The following is a 14,262-nucleotide window of genomic DNA, read 5'->3' on the forward strand; positions in this document are numbered from 1 at the left end:
CCCAGTGATAACAAACAAGGAGAAGAGTGTATCTCTCAGTACACATACATGAAATCATTCATGCAAGTACACACACACGCAGGCAAGCCCACACACACACACACGCACACACGCAGGGGAGCACACACACACATATACACACACCCAGGGTTTGAAAGTAACCAATTACATGCAATCGGTTACATGTCATTTTTTTATTTTTTTATTAACTGCAATCAGTAACGTTACCAAAACATTTTTGTAATCAGATTACAGATACTTTTGAAAAACGACATGATTACTTCTTGGATTACTTTTAAATTCAGAAAATACCTAATGACACTTTCTCTTTTCTCAATGACATTCAACTCAGCATTGAAAAAAATACACAAGATTAAGTTTGATCCACCTGAGGGAGTCTGACCAAAAGTCAGAGGTCACTACGATGGCACACCAAATGCATTTGATGGATCCTTTTTGTCTTCTTCTAATGCCTCTTAAAACCCTTCGCACTCATGGGAATTGACTTACATGGATTGGGCTATACTGAAATGTTACTTACAGAAGAAATATGAAAAACATACTATGCATCAGCATGGTAGCAATTGAAAAGGTACAGTTTAGGATATTATGGGGAAATTATTAGACCAAAGTTCACCTGACACAAGATTGAATCAAAATATTACACTTTTGATTTTATGTACATTTTACATTTTACTGTATTTTGTTGCATTTGTTGATAACGAAATCTGAAAATACTCTGGATACATTCGGTAATAAGAATATTCCTGGAAAATGTGGGGTAGGTGCAACATAAGATAAAAACATTACAAAGGTTTGAGTGAGAGGACTAACTGATGTCTCCAAGTGGCCACACACCTCTCCAAAGTGTGCACAATTCCCTAAGCAATTTCAATGCACTTTTAGACTCAAAGAAGAGTCTTCAACTATACGTTATATATTTATTCACTCTCCTAGCTGTGCCGTTGAGGAACTAGAGTTTCATTTCGAACCCAACCCTGCATCTCCGCCGTCACACAATTACCAACAAGCTCTCACAGTCTCACGTCAGAATCAAACGTTCATCCATGTTTCTCAAACATAACATTTCAAAGTGTTTTGGTGACTTCTCTGTATCGTTCCAAGGTTAAGTTTAGGCATTAATCTGAATTCTTAAGGTTAGGCATTAACTCAGAATGGTTAAGGTAAGGGTTAATGTTTGGGATAGGCTTAAAACAAACCTTTTAGGGTTAGGGTTATCGCTGGATTCAAACATGCAACCTTTCGAAGCAGAGGCAGATGCTTACACCCATCCATCATCCCTGTCCACAACACCTACTTGAAGGTAACAGCACTCACTGTTGCGCCTAGTGGCCGGTTTCCACGTCATCTCCCGATGTCCTCAGACATGGATGGAAGTCGAATACTGACTTGTATCACGGGTGATCTGCCTGCATTTACTTTTGTTCTATTGCCAACATGACTAGCTAAGTTATAAAATACGATATTACAGTGTTAGGCTTTCACAGGGTAATTCAGAGAAAAATATCGTAATTTTGGTGTGCATAAAAAGGAGTCATGAGTGCATTTTAGGTGCGTGTTCCGCGGCAAATGTCCTTCCCAATAGACAAACATAGGCTCATTCTGTTCAGAACAACCCAGGGTGTGACGCCATGTCATCTGGTAACTGTACATCAAACATGGGGATCGTGATTTGGAAATGTGAGGTGCTTGTATGACATCAAAGTGGTATTTATTCTAATCCTCAACGTCTCATCTTTCAAAATACATCGAGTCATTTTAATTTACAGCATTTCCCTCACTCAGACAACAAAAACTTTGCAAATTGTACCCAATTACTGGGAGGGATGGGGGAAACTTCTTGTCATGCGCGACGCTTAAATTCAGAACAGCTGTTAGTCAAACCCCATACCGCGCCAGATCCAGAGCTCTGACATCATGTATAGCATGTTACTGTACAGCCATTACATTCCAATTTAGGCACTTGTTAAAAATCTGCAATTGTCACTCCCTATACGGGTATGAGTGTAAAGGGTTACATGGAAAGTAATCCAAAAGCAACTGAAAGTAATCAGATTACGTTACTGAGTTTGGGTAATCCAAAAGTTGCGTTACTGATTACAACTTTGGACAGGTAACTCGTAACGGATAACACTTAGTAACGTACCCAATCCCCCTACGCATGTGCACACACACACACACACGCACGCACACGCACACGCACACGCACACACGCACACACACACACACACAGCTTCTCCCTTCGCTGTACTGCACAGACGTTACAACGTTTCTCGTTTAACACAAAGGGCTTTTGGAGGAAGGAGTGCAGCAGATTTAATTGATGATGTTTGCTGCTGCATGCTGTTCATCCTGGGCTGCCTGGGTGACTCCGGGGGGGCCTTGGGATCCAGGGCTCTGGTTGAAGTAGGCTTTCTGCAGCTCCTCCACCAGAGGCTTCTCTTCATCTTCCAGAACTGCACCATCCTGCATCTCCCACCTGGAACACACATACAGACAGACAGACAGACATATACACCGTGCTTAGTTAGTTACCAGAGTTTTCTATTATCTATAACACACACATATCCCAGCTCTGTCTGACAAAGAAAGACAGAGACAGAGACACACACACACACACACACACACACACACACACACACACACACACACACACACACACACACACACACACACACACACACACACACACACACACACACACACACACACACACTTCTCCCTCAGATTCTGCCAGGTTCAGCACAGAGATCAAGTGGAGAATACTCCAATGCCCACACCACATGCACTCAGTGCACTCTCGCAGATGTACAGCGTTGGTATAAAAACCAAGATGTACACTGTGAAGTTTTCATATGGGAATGTGTCTTGGTATTTCAGAGTGTACAATATGTCAGATTCAGAGCTTTCACTGTCAGCCTGTGTATAGAACTCTATGTTTTACATACAAGCGTGAGAGGACTGCTCCCAAAAGAGGTTCCAGGAAACATCAACACAGTGGAAAATGAGGAAGAAAAACAGAAGCTTTCTCTCTGACAACGTTGAAATATTGATGTGGAGTGTACCTACACTGGTGGTTGACTTCACCTGCTTATCTCACAGCATACAACTCCTGACCCTCTAGTGGGAAGCACAGTCGCATGGCATAGTGGACAACTCACAAGGGACAGGTATGATCAGCGTTGATCTGGATTTAGACTTAAACGGAGAGATCGGGATTTTGACAATGCCGCCCTGTATGTACTTCCCCAGAGTCAGATGAACTCGCGGATGCCATTTTTACGTGTGTGTGTGTGCAGTTCGAAGGAAGTTGATAGCTACCGTAGCGTTAGCATTGTCTTGCGAAACCACCTCTAACTTCCTTCAGACTGGACACAGATACATACAAATGGTTTCCACGATTTCATCTGACTCTAGGGAAGTAGATACAGGGCCTCTTTGCCAAAATCTCGAACTATCCCTTTTAAGGTGCCCAACTCCTTTACCTTTCCCTGTCCCTCTTCACCCTCTTCTCTCTTTTTCCACTACTTTTCTCCCTCGAGAGAAAGCCGGCCCTTTGAGCTGTGACTGTGGTCAATCAAATGTTAATATCTATATGGAGAGCGAATGAGCGCAAGGTAGAGTCATGTCGTCCTGTCTAAAGAGAACTCTATCGAACTGTAAATGATTGCATTTTCATCGCAATCTCTGTCTCCTTTTATTGCCCCCCCCCCGCCCCCCACCTCACTCGCCTACATATTCACCATATCTTCAAACGGGGGAAGGTAGACGTATTGTATATGTGTGAGAGGGAGAGCTTTGACCATGTGACGCATTCCATGCATACAAAAGAGCGGGCTCCTCCATGCGAGCGCTTTGATGGAGTTTCTGCCTCAGTCATTGTGTGTATCTGGCCGAATCAGACATCCTCTTTCTCTTCCTCTCCTGCACTGTCACCGTGGTAATTACCGTCTATACGGGGAGGATTTGTTTATGTAAATATGTGCATTTGATGCATGGGGCCCTTCGCACATGTCTGCTCTCTTCTCCACGACCTCTTTTTCTCAGTCTCTTCTCCCTCTCCATCTCTCCCTCTCTCTATCACCGAGCCAGTGGACTGTCACCTGATAGACAGACCAACGAGGGGGAGGATGAGGGGTGGAGAGGAGAGAGAGAGGGGGGGGGGGTTAGTTAAGTCAGCCTCTCCTTATGACAACTCTATACCTTCCTGAAGCCACCACACACTGACACTATAGTAGAAATGATGGGGTGGGGAGTAGGGAGAGAGAGAGGGGCAACAGCTATACCTCATGACTATTACACTACACAGTTCAATAAAAATCCAATCACGTCACTTTATCATCCTATAGTCAGCCATGATTTGAAACCCCCCCAAAACAAATAATGGGAACATGAAAAACATAATATTTACAAATGTCACAGACGTGCAAAAGGAACCATGGGAGGAGGGAGGGAGGGAGGCAGGAAGAAACGCTAAAGGTTTTTCAATGTTTAATTTTCAAATAGGATTAAGCAGAATGACATTTAGCTGAAGGTTACTGGCTGAGCGAAGCGACGCATTGTCTTAGCTGATATTGATATTCAGGAAGCGCCCCGCTTGTCACTGGGACAAACAGAGTTGATGAATGAGAAGCCTTTCTGCAGGAAGGTGTTAAGTGCAAATTTACAAGAAGAGAGAGAGAGAGAGAGAGAGAGAGAGAGAGAGAGAGAGAGAGAGAGGTCTAACATACCAACACTTGCCATGTATATATCTAAGCTACCTTATGCTACGAACACTATACAATGTCCAGACAGTGCAGTTTCACATTCACAATGCCAACTGTCCTAGACCCTGACAGAAATGCATTCTAACTGGGACTGAGGGTGATTTAGCTTTAAAAACACACACCAACAATATGTGATTCTATGGCTGTAGCTAATTTGAGCGAGTGAAAAAAAACAATGCTGTTTAGAAATTCAGTTTCAAGTAGGCTAAAGTTGACAATAACTTCACAGAATCCTCATTTCAGAAGTTTCCTTGGAATTTACATCTTAATAATGGGAGCCTTACCCTTTAATTCCTACAGGCTGGGCTCATTTCTCATGCATTAATACTGGACTTGCTGACTAGGCGGTTCCTCTGAATACAGAATAGGACACACATATTTAGACTCATATATTTACTGTATTGATGTCACAGGAGATTGTTAAAAAAATAATTTAAAAAAATAAACCTGATGTACTTCGATAGGAATGTATGGGCACAATATTTAAGCCAATGTCAGCTAGCTGCAATGATAGATACACTCTGATGTATGGAGCTAATTCTGACAGTCGACCTTCATATCAATGTTTGTCTCATCTGGAATTAAAACCATTCTCACGGATTATCAGTGTGTAAATGACCTCCAGTACCTTCCTTCAGTTAGAATCTTACAATCTACATTTACTCAGGCTATATTAGCATTTTACTTAAACCAACTCTCTACTGAGATCGAGTGCTATAGTGCCAGGACAATCCAGCAGGAAAAAGATAGACTAGAGAGAGAGAAAGGAAGTGGGAGAAGGAGTGATGGCAATTGTGTGAGCTGTCAGTGTCGGAGTGGTTTCCCTCAGAGTGGCGTGTTTGTGCTGCGCTGGGTGCCAGCGCAATCCCCGACAGGTACCCGTGTTTGTTTAAAAGGGTGCCTGTCAAACATAGAGCCACACGGCCCGAGACACTTTGGCTAAATGAGTCTGACAGGGACCTAATCAGGGCCTTTACACATGCTGAGGGCCTCACGGATCCATCATAACCCAAACCTAAACATTTAAAGTGCTCAACTTTCCAAAGGTCAGTGCTTTCCGTGCATGCCAGGATGATATGTGTCAGCAGAGAAGGAGAGCTGAACATTGGTCCTCCACAGGCCTGCTGCAGTAGTCAGCGGTATGGGATAAGCATATGGCACTACATTTCATGCTCCTGCATTTGCCCTTTCGTGTTTACGTTACACTCCCCGTACCGTGTGAGTGGGCACTTTTTTTTGCCTTTACACTGAGCACTTCTACACAACACACCAAATACGGTTGTGATGAAAATCATGGTGAACCACAAAGGTTGTGCTTCCCAAGCGATAGGAGATGTGTCGATGTGTATTGTGTGTGTGTGTGTGTGTGTGTGTGTGTGTGTGTGTGTGTGTGTGTGTGTGTGTGTGTGTGTGTGTGTGTGTGTGTGTGTGTGTGTGGGTGTGTGTGGGTGCGTGTGTAAGAGAGACAGACAAACACAGAGAGAGAGAGTGAAAAAGGTAAGAAGACGCCCTGTAGCAAACGGGCCCAAGTTAGTGTAACTGACAAGTTCACAATGCAGAGCAAAGGTCAGCTCTGAACTCAATTTCCATTGAGGAGTCATCTCCAATTCAATTTGTATACCTGACTTCCCTTGGCTAAGAGCGGGATGACAATTGTAACTGACAAGCATGGAACGGGACGGTGGATTTGAATATTGACAAGACAGAGAGTTGACAGAAGGAATTATACTCCAGCTACAGCACTAGTCTATCAAAAGGGAACATCTACTATCTTCAGCACAATGTGTGTGTCCATGGCCCCGCTCAAACGTAGCTACTGAGGCTACATATTAACATAAATCTAAAGTTAAACTCTTTAGAATGTTCCCTACTTTAAAGCTAAACCTAAACCTCACGCACACATTAGAGAGCTGGGATATCCGCAGCTTCCACACTACAACACCCAGAACCCACTCTGTTCATACAGAAGAGTTCCTCTGGTCTCTGGTCCAACCATTGAGATGAATACGTGATCTGTATGATACCGTCTCTCTACCCATACAGCAGTGTTCCCCTGTCAGCAGTCCATCTGTGTCATCAGAGTGACTCTATGTGAAGGCCCTGCTCTATAGCCACAGAGTCTCTGCTGCCCTGTCACGTCAAAGCCGGCCCGTCACCCACCAATCATGCGCCCTCCGACTCGCTCGAAGGCGAGCGATGGAGCACCTGACCGAAGGGCCACCGAGAGATCTGTGAGCCCCCTTTGAAATAGGACGCACACATGCACATCGACACATGCATGCACACACACACACAAGTGTCACACACCATCACACACAAACCCACACGGGCTGCCTCACACCCACGCCATGGACTTAAACCCTCAATCCCAGCAGTGATGAGACCCTCACATCTGAGGACATGGTCGTGACCAAAGGACCCTCTCCAGATATAACCCCCCCTGGCTATACATCCCCTAAATGCACGCACGCACGCACGCGCACACACGCGCACACACACACACACACACACACACACACACACACACACACACACACACACACACACACACACACACACACACACACACACACACACACACACACACACACACACACACACACACACACACACGCACACACGCGCGCACACACACACCTACACCTACACTAACACATCCACACACACCTACGCAGACAGACACACTAATGCCTTCCCTGCACTACAGAGGAAGACAGGGAGGAGGGAGTGAGGGGTGATAGAGATATAAAGTTGTGACTGAACACCGCAGCAAAGTTCAGGTCTGCGACACAAACCTCTTAGAGAGAGTTTGGTGGCAAGGCTGGGCTTGAAGAGTTTCCTGCAGTAAGATCTAAGTGACTATGATTTTCAATTGAAAATCATCACCTTATAGATTGACCAATGTTCATAGACATTCGTTTCACATAGACATTCATTTCACATAGACATTCATTTCACATAGACATTCATTTCACATAGACATTCATAACACCATTTCGGGTGAAACTCCAGTATGGCGTTTGATCAGGTGACCATTCCTTTGTGAGGGTGGTCCTGGGTCTTCAACATTCTCAAGTCACTTAGACTGTGCAAATTTGCACTGGCTTAATTAATGAATAATCAAATCCATGCTCTAAATTGATGGGGCCATTTCCATATTAATATGTTTGCCTCCTGACTGCGTATTTGTTTTTACTGCAGCAAGGAAAGTTGCAATTATTCTACAGTTAGCTATATCAATTAGGTTGGTACTACAGGAACTGATTGCTGCCATTGGTATGGACTGCATCATCTCCCACCACCCAGAAGGAGTGATGCCTTCTCTGGGAGAGAGAAACACACAACACAATCCCCAACCAGTGATCTCTGGAGCTATGCAGTACAATAAACTCACCAACCTCTCCCAGTGTTAGTGAGAGCAGCACGGCAGCTCTTCTCCTCCCAGTGCTTGACTCAGGCCTTTGTTCAGCACTGGTTAGCCTGGCGGTGCTCATATGGCTGGCTGTGGCACCTCTCACTAAAATAGATCCCTGGAAGGTTGGGACTCTCAGAGAGAAGGCGGGAGCCCCGGACCTCTTTGCTTGAGCTAAATCATGACCCGCACCGCAACTCTCGACAGGACAGACAACCACTCCCTCAATGTCAGTAAGACCAAGGAGCTGATCGTAGACTACAGGAAACGCAGGGCGAGCACGTCCCCATCCACGTTAGGGGGGTTGAAGTGGACCGGGTCTAGAGCTGCAAGTTCCTCAGTGGACTTAAAATGGTCCACACACACGCAAACAGTCGTGAATAAGTCATGCCAGCGCCTCGTACCCCTCAGGACGGTTGAAAGAATTTGTCATGGGTCCTCAAATCCTCAAAAAGGTCTACTGCTGAACCATTGAGAGCATTTTGACTGGCTGCATCACTGCTTGGTATGGCAACTGCACCGCCATTGATCGCATGGTGCTACAGTGGGTGGTACGGACAGCCCAGTACATCACTGGGGACGAGCTCCCTGGCATCCAGGGCATCTATATCAGGCTGTGTGGAAGGAAGGCCTGGAAAATAGCTAAAGACTCCAGCCACCCAAGCCATAGACTGTTCTCTCTGCTTCCGCACGGAAAGTGGTACCGGAGCAACAAGTCTGACACCAACAGCCTCCTGAACAGCTTCTATCTCACAAGCCATAAGACTGCTAAATACCGTAGCTAACAAAATGGCTACACGGACAATCTGCACTGACCCTATCTGATTTTAGATTGATTTTAGTCTCTATGCACACTCACACACACTGACACTCCAACACACACACACACACGTCATTTTCTCACACACGCACATAACACGCACACACATTCATACTTACTCTACACACACACGCACATACACATCGTAATACTGATATTGATTACTGCATTGTTGGGAAAGAGCAAGTAAAAAAGGCATTTCCCTGTACTTGCGCACGTGACAATGAAAAACTTGAAACCTATTTTCCTCTGACACCCCCTCACAGGACCTGTCTGTCTCTCACGCTGCAGGCAGTCGCATGTGGCACCAACCAACAACTAGTGTGGTCGGAATAAGACCCACTTCCCATACCAATCCCAGCCAAACTAGTTGTGCCGTATTCCAACGGAGCACTAGTCTCTGTGAGGAGCAGAGTCGATGTCTGCATGCAGAACAATGTGTTTTAATGTTTTAATGTGTGTATCTCTGAGAGGCTGAACCCTCCCCTCCCTCCCTCTCTCCCTGTAGAAGTCTCAGTGTGGAGCAGAAGCTGCAGACACCTGCTAAGGGCTGAGGCAAGCCTCCAGGTCCCCGGGATCAAACAGCTCGGTACAGGCAATCTGTCTTGCTCGACAGGCCAGGGCAGAGCGCAGAGAGAGGGGGGATGACAGCTCTTATTTTACCCCCGTGGCCCTGCTCCACTACACACAGGCAGACCAGCCCCCAGAAGCAGCAACACAGACAGACCCCAGCCCCTACCCCAGCAGGCCCTCCATAACCCTCCAAATGCATAAAATATAGGCCCATGAATTAATGAACAAAGATGCTGGTGATAAACAGACACCAACTTTAGCTTCCCCACTCCCTGCTGAACAGGGAAAAGAACAAAAATATATTCCTCCTGATTTCACCTAGATATGCTACCAGGAAATAGGCTATCATTTATTCAGCACATCCCCCTTTTTAGTTGTGCATATATGAAGTCTTAAACACGGTGATGCACGAGAGACTTGAGAGAATTGACTGACACGGGGCCCTGCTTTAAACAAGTGAGACATTGATACCTCAAAACTTTATTCAACCCCCTGGAAAATCCTTTCCATGACATACAATATCAATTGCAGGCTATACTTAAAGGAGAATTCCACCCCAAAACGATGTACCGGCATTTGTTTCGTTAGTCCATTGTTGACACAGTCCCAAAAATGTTTCGCTTGTCAGCACTCAAGTTTTCTAGATATGTAACTTGAAAAAAATACAGAAATCATCCTTGTGTGATGCATTTTGCATCATACGATGCTGAATTGATGCTCTTTCCCGACAATGCATTAATCAATACAAATAATCCAACGGTGTCATGGTAGGTCGGGAGTAATAGAGTACTTTCCACCTCAATCTGGTGACTGTGTTGAGTCACTTAACAGGTCCTCCTTCCTTCCACACCAAGCAGCCATATAGAGATGTGGAGGGGCTGCTGTGGTCGCCATAATGACGTTATTAGTTAATAGTCCTGTGGTTGGGCTTCGTCTTTGTGTCAGGGCTGGTGTGAAGCGATTACCCCGAGAGGACATTGATCTCACCTGCCGCTGGAACACATTCCACCCCGGGAGCCTGATCTCCCGGCAAAACACCGGCCTTTCAAGTTGGGAAGGAGGGCTTAGTCCAATCTGATCACACGACGCGCCCTTACCATTTCAAACAGCTCATTTCACCCTATGCTAATGGCAGTTTTAGGGGGTTAAAGAGATAAATAAGTCCTCGCTGTCAGCTCATTTAAAATCAAATGCCACCTAATTATAGCTGTATGTGTTTTCAAACACTTTGCATAATTTATTGTACTGCTTTTCCTAATCTACAGATTTCTATCAGTGGGCTGTGTGTTTTTTATCCCGGTTTATAATGAAATTATAATGCTCTGCCACTACAGCCACCAACAGAAGCCTGAAGGAGATAAGGTGACAGTGAAAAGGCTTTCATAGTCACCGCTCACCTTGTAAGGATTTGCCTGCCAACGTGAGGGGCTATTGTCAGCACTGAGAGCGCACATGCCAATAGAGATCACACGGGATCCGCCACACCGCCGCTCCACAGCAATCGCACGCAAAACAAATGACTGTTTCCTGTTTTCCTACTCCTCATTGCAACACGGATCGTTTTACCCAACAGAAGTAGGAGTAGTAGTAATTGTGTATTTACCATACAACATTCTCGATAAAAAAATGCATGATAGACTCAGCTATTCAACAAGTCCACCTATTGGCTCCAATGTCATTGAAGATGAAGGTTTTTGATTGGTTCACAGAGATCTTTCCGAATTCATTACTGCCGTCGCGTTCCATTCGTTTATAAAGAAACATACGCTTTTGGATCTGTGTTAGGCCTCTTACTGAGACAGTATTTGTAGCACACAAACACGCACACGCTTTCATCAATGAGCCCCTTTTGAATGAATGGGCCAGATGGTCTGTGCATACCTAATATAGTTAGAGAGACGCACCGGCGTTAGCATGCGGCTAGGAGGTTATGGATGGGAGGAGCATGCATTTGTGCATCCTCTCTGTGGGCTCGCCATCGCAGCAGCGAGTCGATGGGGCCGACAGGCTGGGGCTTAGCACATCAGACAACTCCCATCCCAAGACAAAACGCAGGACACACACAGCTCAATAGCGGGAGTTCCTCCCTGAATATTCACTACATTCCCTCTCCCTCTCTATCTCAATCAATCAATCAATCAAATTGCATTTGTCACATGCTTGGTAAACAACAGGTGCTGGATGCTGGGCTGCATTCCGATGGGAAGTCTACTGGTGTCCCATCCTAAATTGAACCATTCCCACTAAAGTAGTTTGGAGGTGGGTGTGGAACACAATATTGTAAATAAACTGTATATATATATATATATAGTTGAAGTTGGAAGTTTACATACACCTTAGCTAAATACATTTAAACGCAGTTTTTCACAATTCCTGACATTTAATCCTACTAAAAATTCCCTGTCTTAGGTCAGTTAGGATCACCACTTTATTTGAAGAATGTGAAATGTCAGAATAGTGTGTAGAGAGAATGATGTATTTCAGCTTTAATTTCTTTCATCACGTTCCCAGTGGGTCAGAAGTTTACATACACATATTTGGTAGCATTGCCTTTAAATTGTTTAACTTGGGTCAAACATTTCGGGTAGCCTTCCACAAGCGTCCCACAATAAATTGGGTGAATTTTGGCCCATTCCTCCTGACAGAGCTGGTGTAGCTGAGTCATACATACTAGGCCTCCTTGCTCGCACACGCTTTTTCAGTTCTGCCCACAAATTTTCTAAAGGATTGAGGTCAGGGCTTTGTGATGGCCACTCCAATACCTTGACTTTGTTGTCCTTAAGCCATTTTGCAACAACTTTGGAAGTATGCTTGGGGTGATTGTCCATTTGGAAGACCCATTTGCGACCAAGCTTTAACTTCCTGACTGATGTCTTGAGATGTTGTTTCAATATATCCACATCATTTTCCTCCCTCATTATGCCATCTATTTGTGAAGAGCACCAGTCCCTCCTGCAGCAAAGCACCCCCACAACATGATGCTGCCACCCCCGTGCTTCAAGGTTGGGATGGTGTTCTTTGGCTTGCAAGCCTTCCCCTTTTTCCTCCAAACATAATGGTGATTATGGCCAAACAGTTCTATTTTTGTTTCATCAGACCAGAGGACATTTCTCCAAAAAGTACGATCTTTGTCCCCATGTGCAGGTGCAAACCGTAGTTTGGCTTTTGTATGGCGGTTTTTGAGCAGTGGCTTCTTCCTTGCTGAACGGCCTTTCAGGTTATGTCGATATAGGACTCGTTACTGTGGATATAGATACTTTTGTACTTGTCTCCTCCAGCATCTTCACAAGGTCATTTGCTGTTGTTCTGGGATTGATTTGCACTTTTCACACCAAAGTACGTTCATCTCTAGGAGACAGAACGTGTCTCCTACCTGAGAGGTATGACGGCTGCATGGTTCCATGGTGTTTATACTTGCGTACTATTGTTTGTACAGATGAACGTGGTAACTTCCGGCGTTTGGAAATTGCTCCCAAGGATGAACCTTGGATGAACCTCCACAGGTTCCTCCACAACCTCCAATTGACTCAAATGATGTCAATTAGCCTATCAGAAGCTTCTAAAGCCATGACATCATTTTCTGGAAATTTCCAAGCTGTTTAAAGGCACAGTCAACTTAGTGTATGTAAACTTCTGACCCACTGGAATTGTGATACAGTGAATTATAAGTCACATAATTTGTCTGTAAACAATTGTTTGAAAAATGACTTGTGTCATTCACAAAGTAAATGTCCTAACCGACTTGCCAAAACTATAGTTTGTTAACAAGAAATGTGTGGAGTGTTTGAAAAACGAGTTTTAATGACTCCAACCTAAGTGTATGTAAACTTCAGACTTCAACTGTATATACACACAGTACCAGTTGTGTAACACTTTATTGGTTACAACATGATTCCATGTGTGTTATTTCACAGATTTGATGTCTTCACTATTATTCTACAATGTAGAAAATAGTAAAAAATAAAGAAAAACCCTTGAATGTGTAGGTGTGTTCAAACTTTTGACTGGTACTGTATAAATATAAATATATATATATAAATATTTGTAAAAAAAAAAAAAAAATCAGTTGCAAGTTCTGATTGTCCTCGTTTAGGTCACCTTCACAGGATTACTATTCAACACATGGGATCTAACAAGAAGCACATTCATGACTCTACATTGTAACCACAAGCAGATAGATCGCACGATAGAGCAAATGTACAGATACAGGCATAACTACCATCGTTCATCTGGACCCCAACGACTAATATGGGATGTCAATCCACCGTTATACCGTAGTGTTGTATTCCTGATGGGCGAAGCATGATCAAAACGTATATTGCTATTGACTGTTCCAAATGTCAGGGCAATAGCAATCTGAACATGCTATTACATATCAATGATTATTGCCTTGGCGTCTGAGCGTGCTTGGTTGTAATATGCTGTGGATGGATGGCCGGCCATAGGGGTTCGTTAGTGGAGCAGCCTGCTGTCCAAGGCTCTGATTTCACCTCGGATCTGAGCTCATTTGATTTGGATACGGGCAGGTTTAGAGGAGATGCCACCCTCGGGCCAGAGTTTAGTCGGACACATACATCAATGTTGTTCTCGTTTACATGTCCTGTAGCTCCTAATCTATTTTGAAGCAACATGAGAACAGTGGGTGCTGTATTCGAAACCCTGTATTTATT

This window comes from Salvelinus namaycush, chromosome 18 (assembly GCF_016432855.1).
Source record: "Salvelinus namaycush isolate Seneca chromosome 18, SaNama_1.0, whole genome shotgun sequence".
In the NCBI taxonomy this organism is placed as follows: domain Eukaryota; kingdom Metazoa; phylum Chordata; class Actinopteri; order Salmoniformes; family Salmonidae; genus Salvelinus; species Salvelinus namaycush.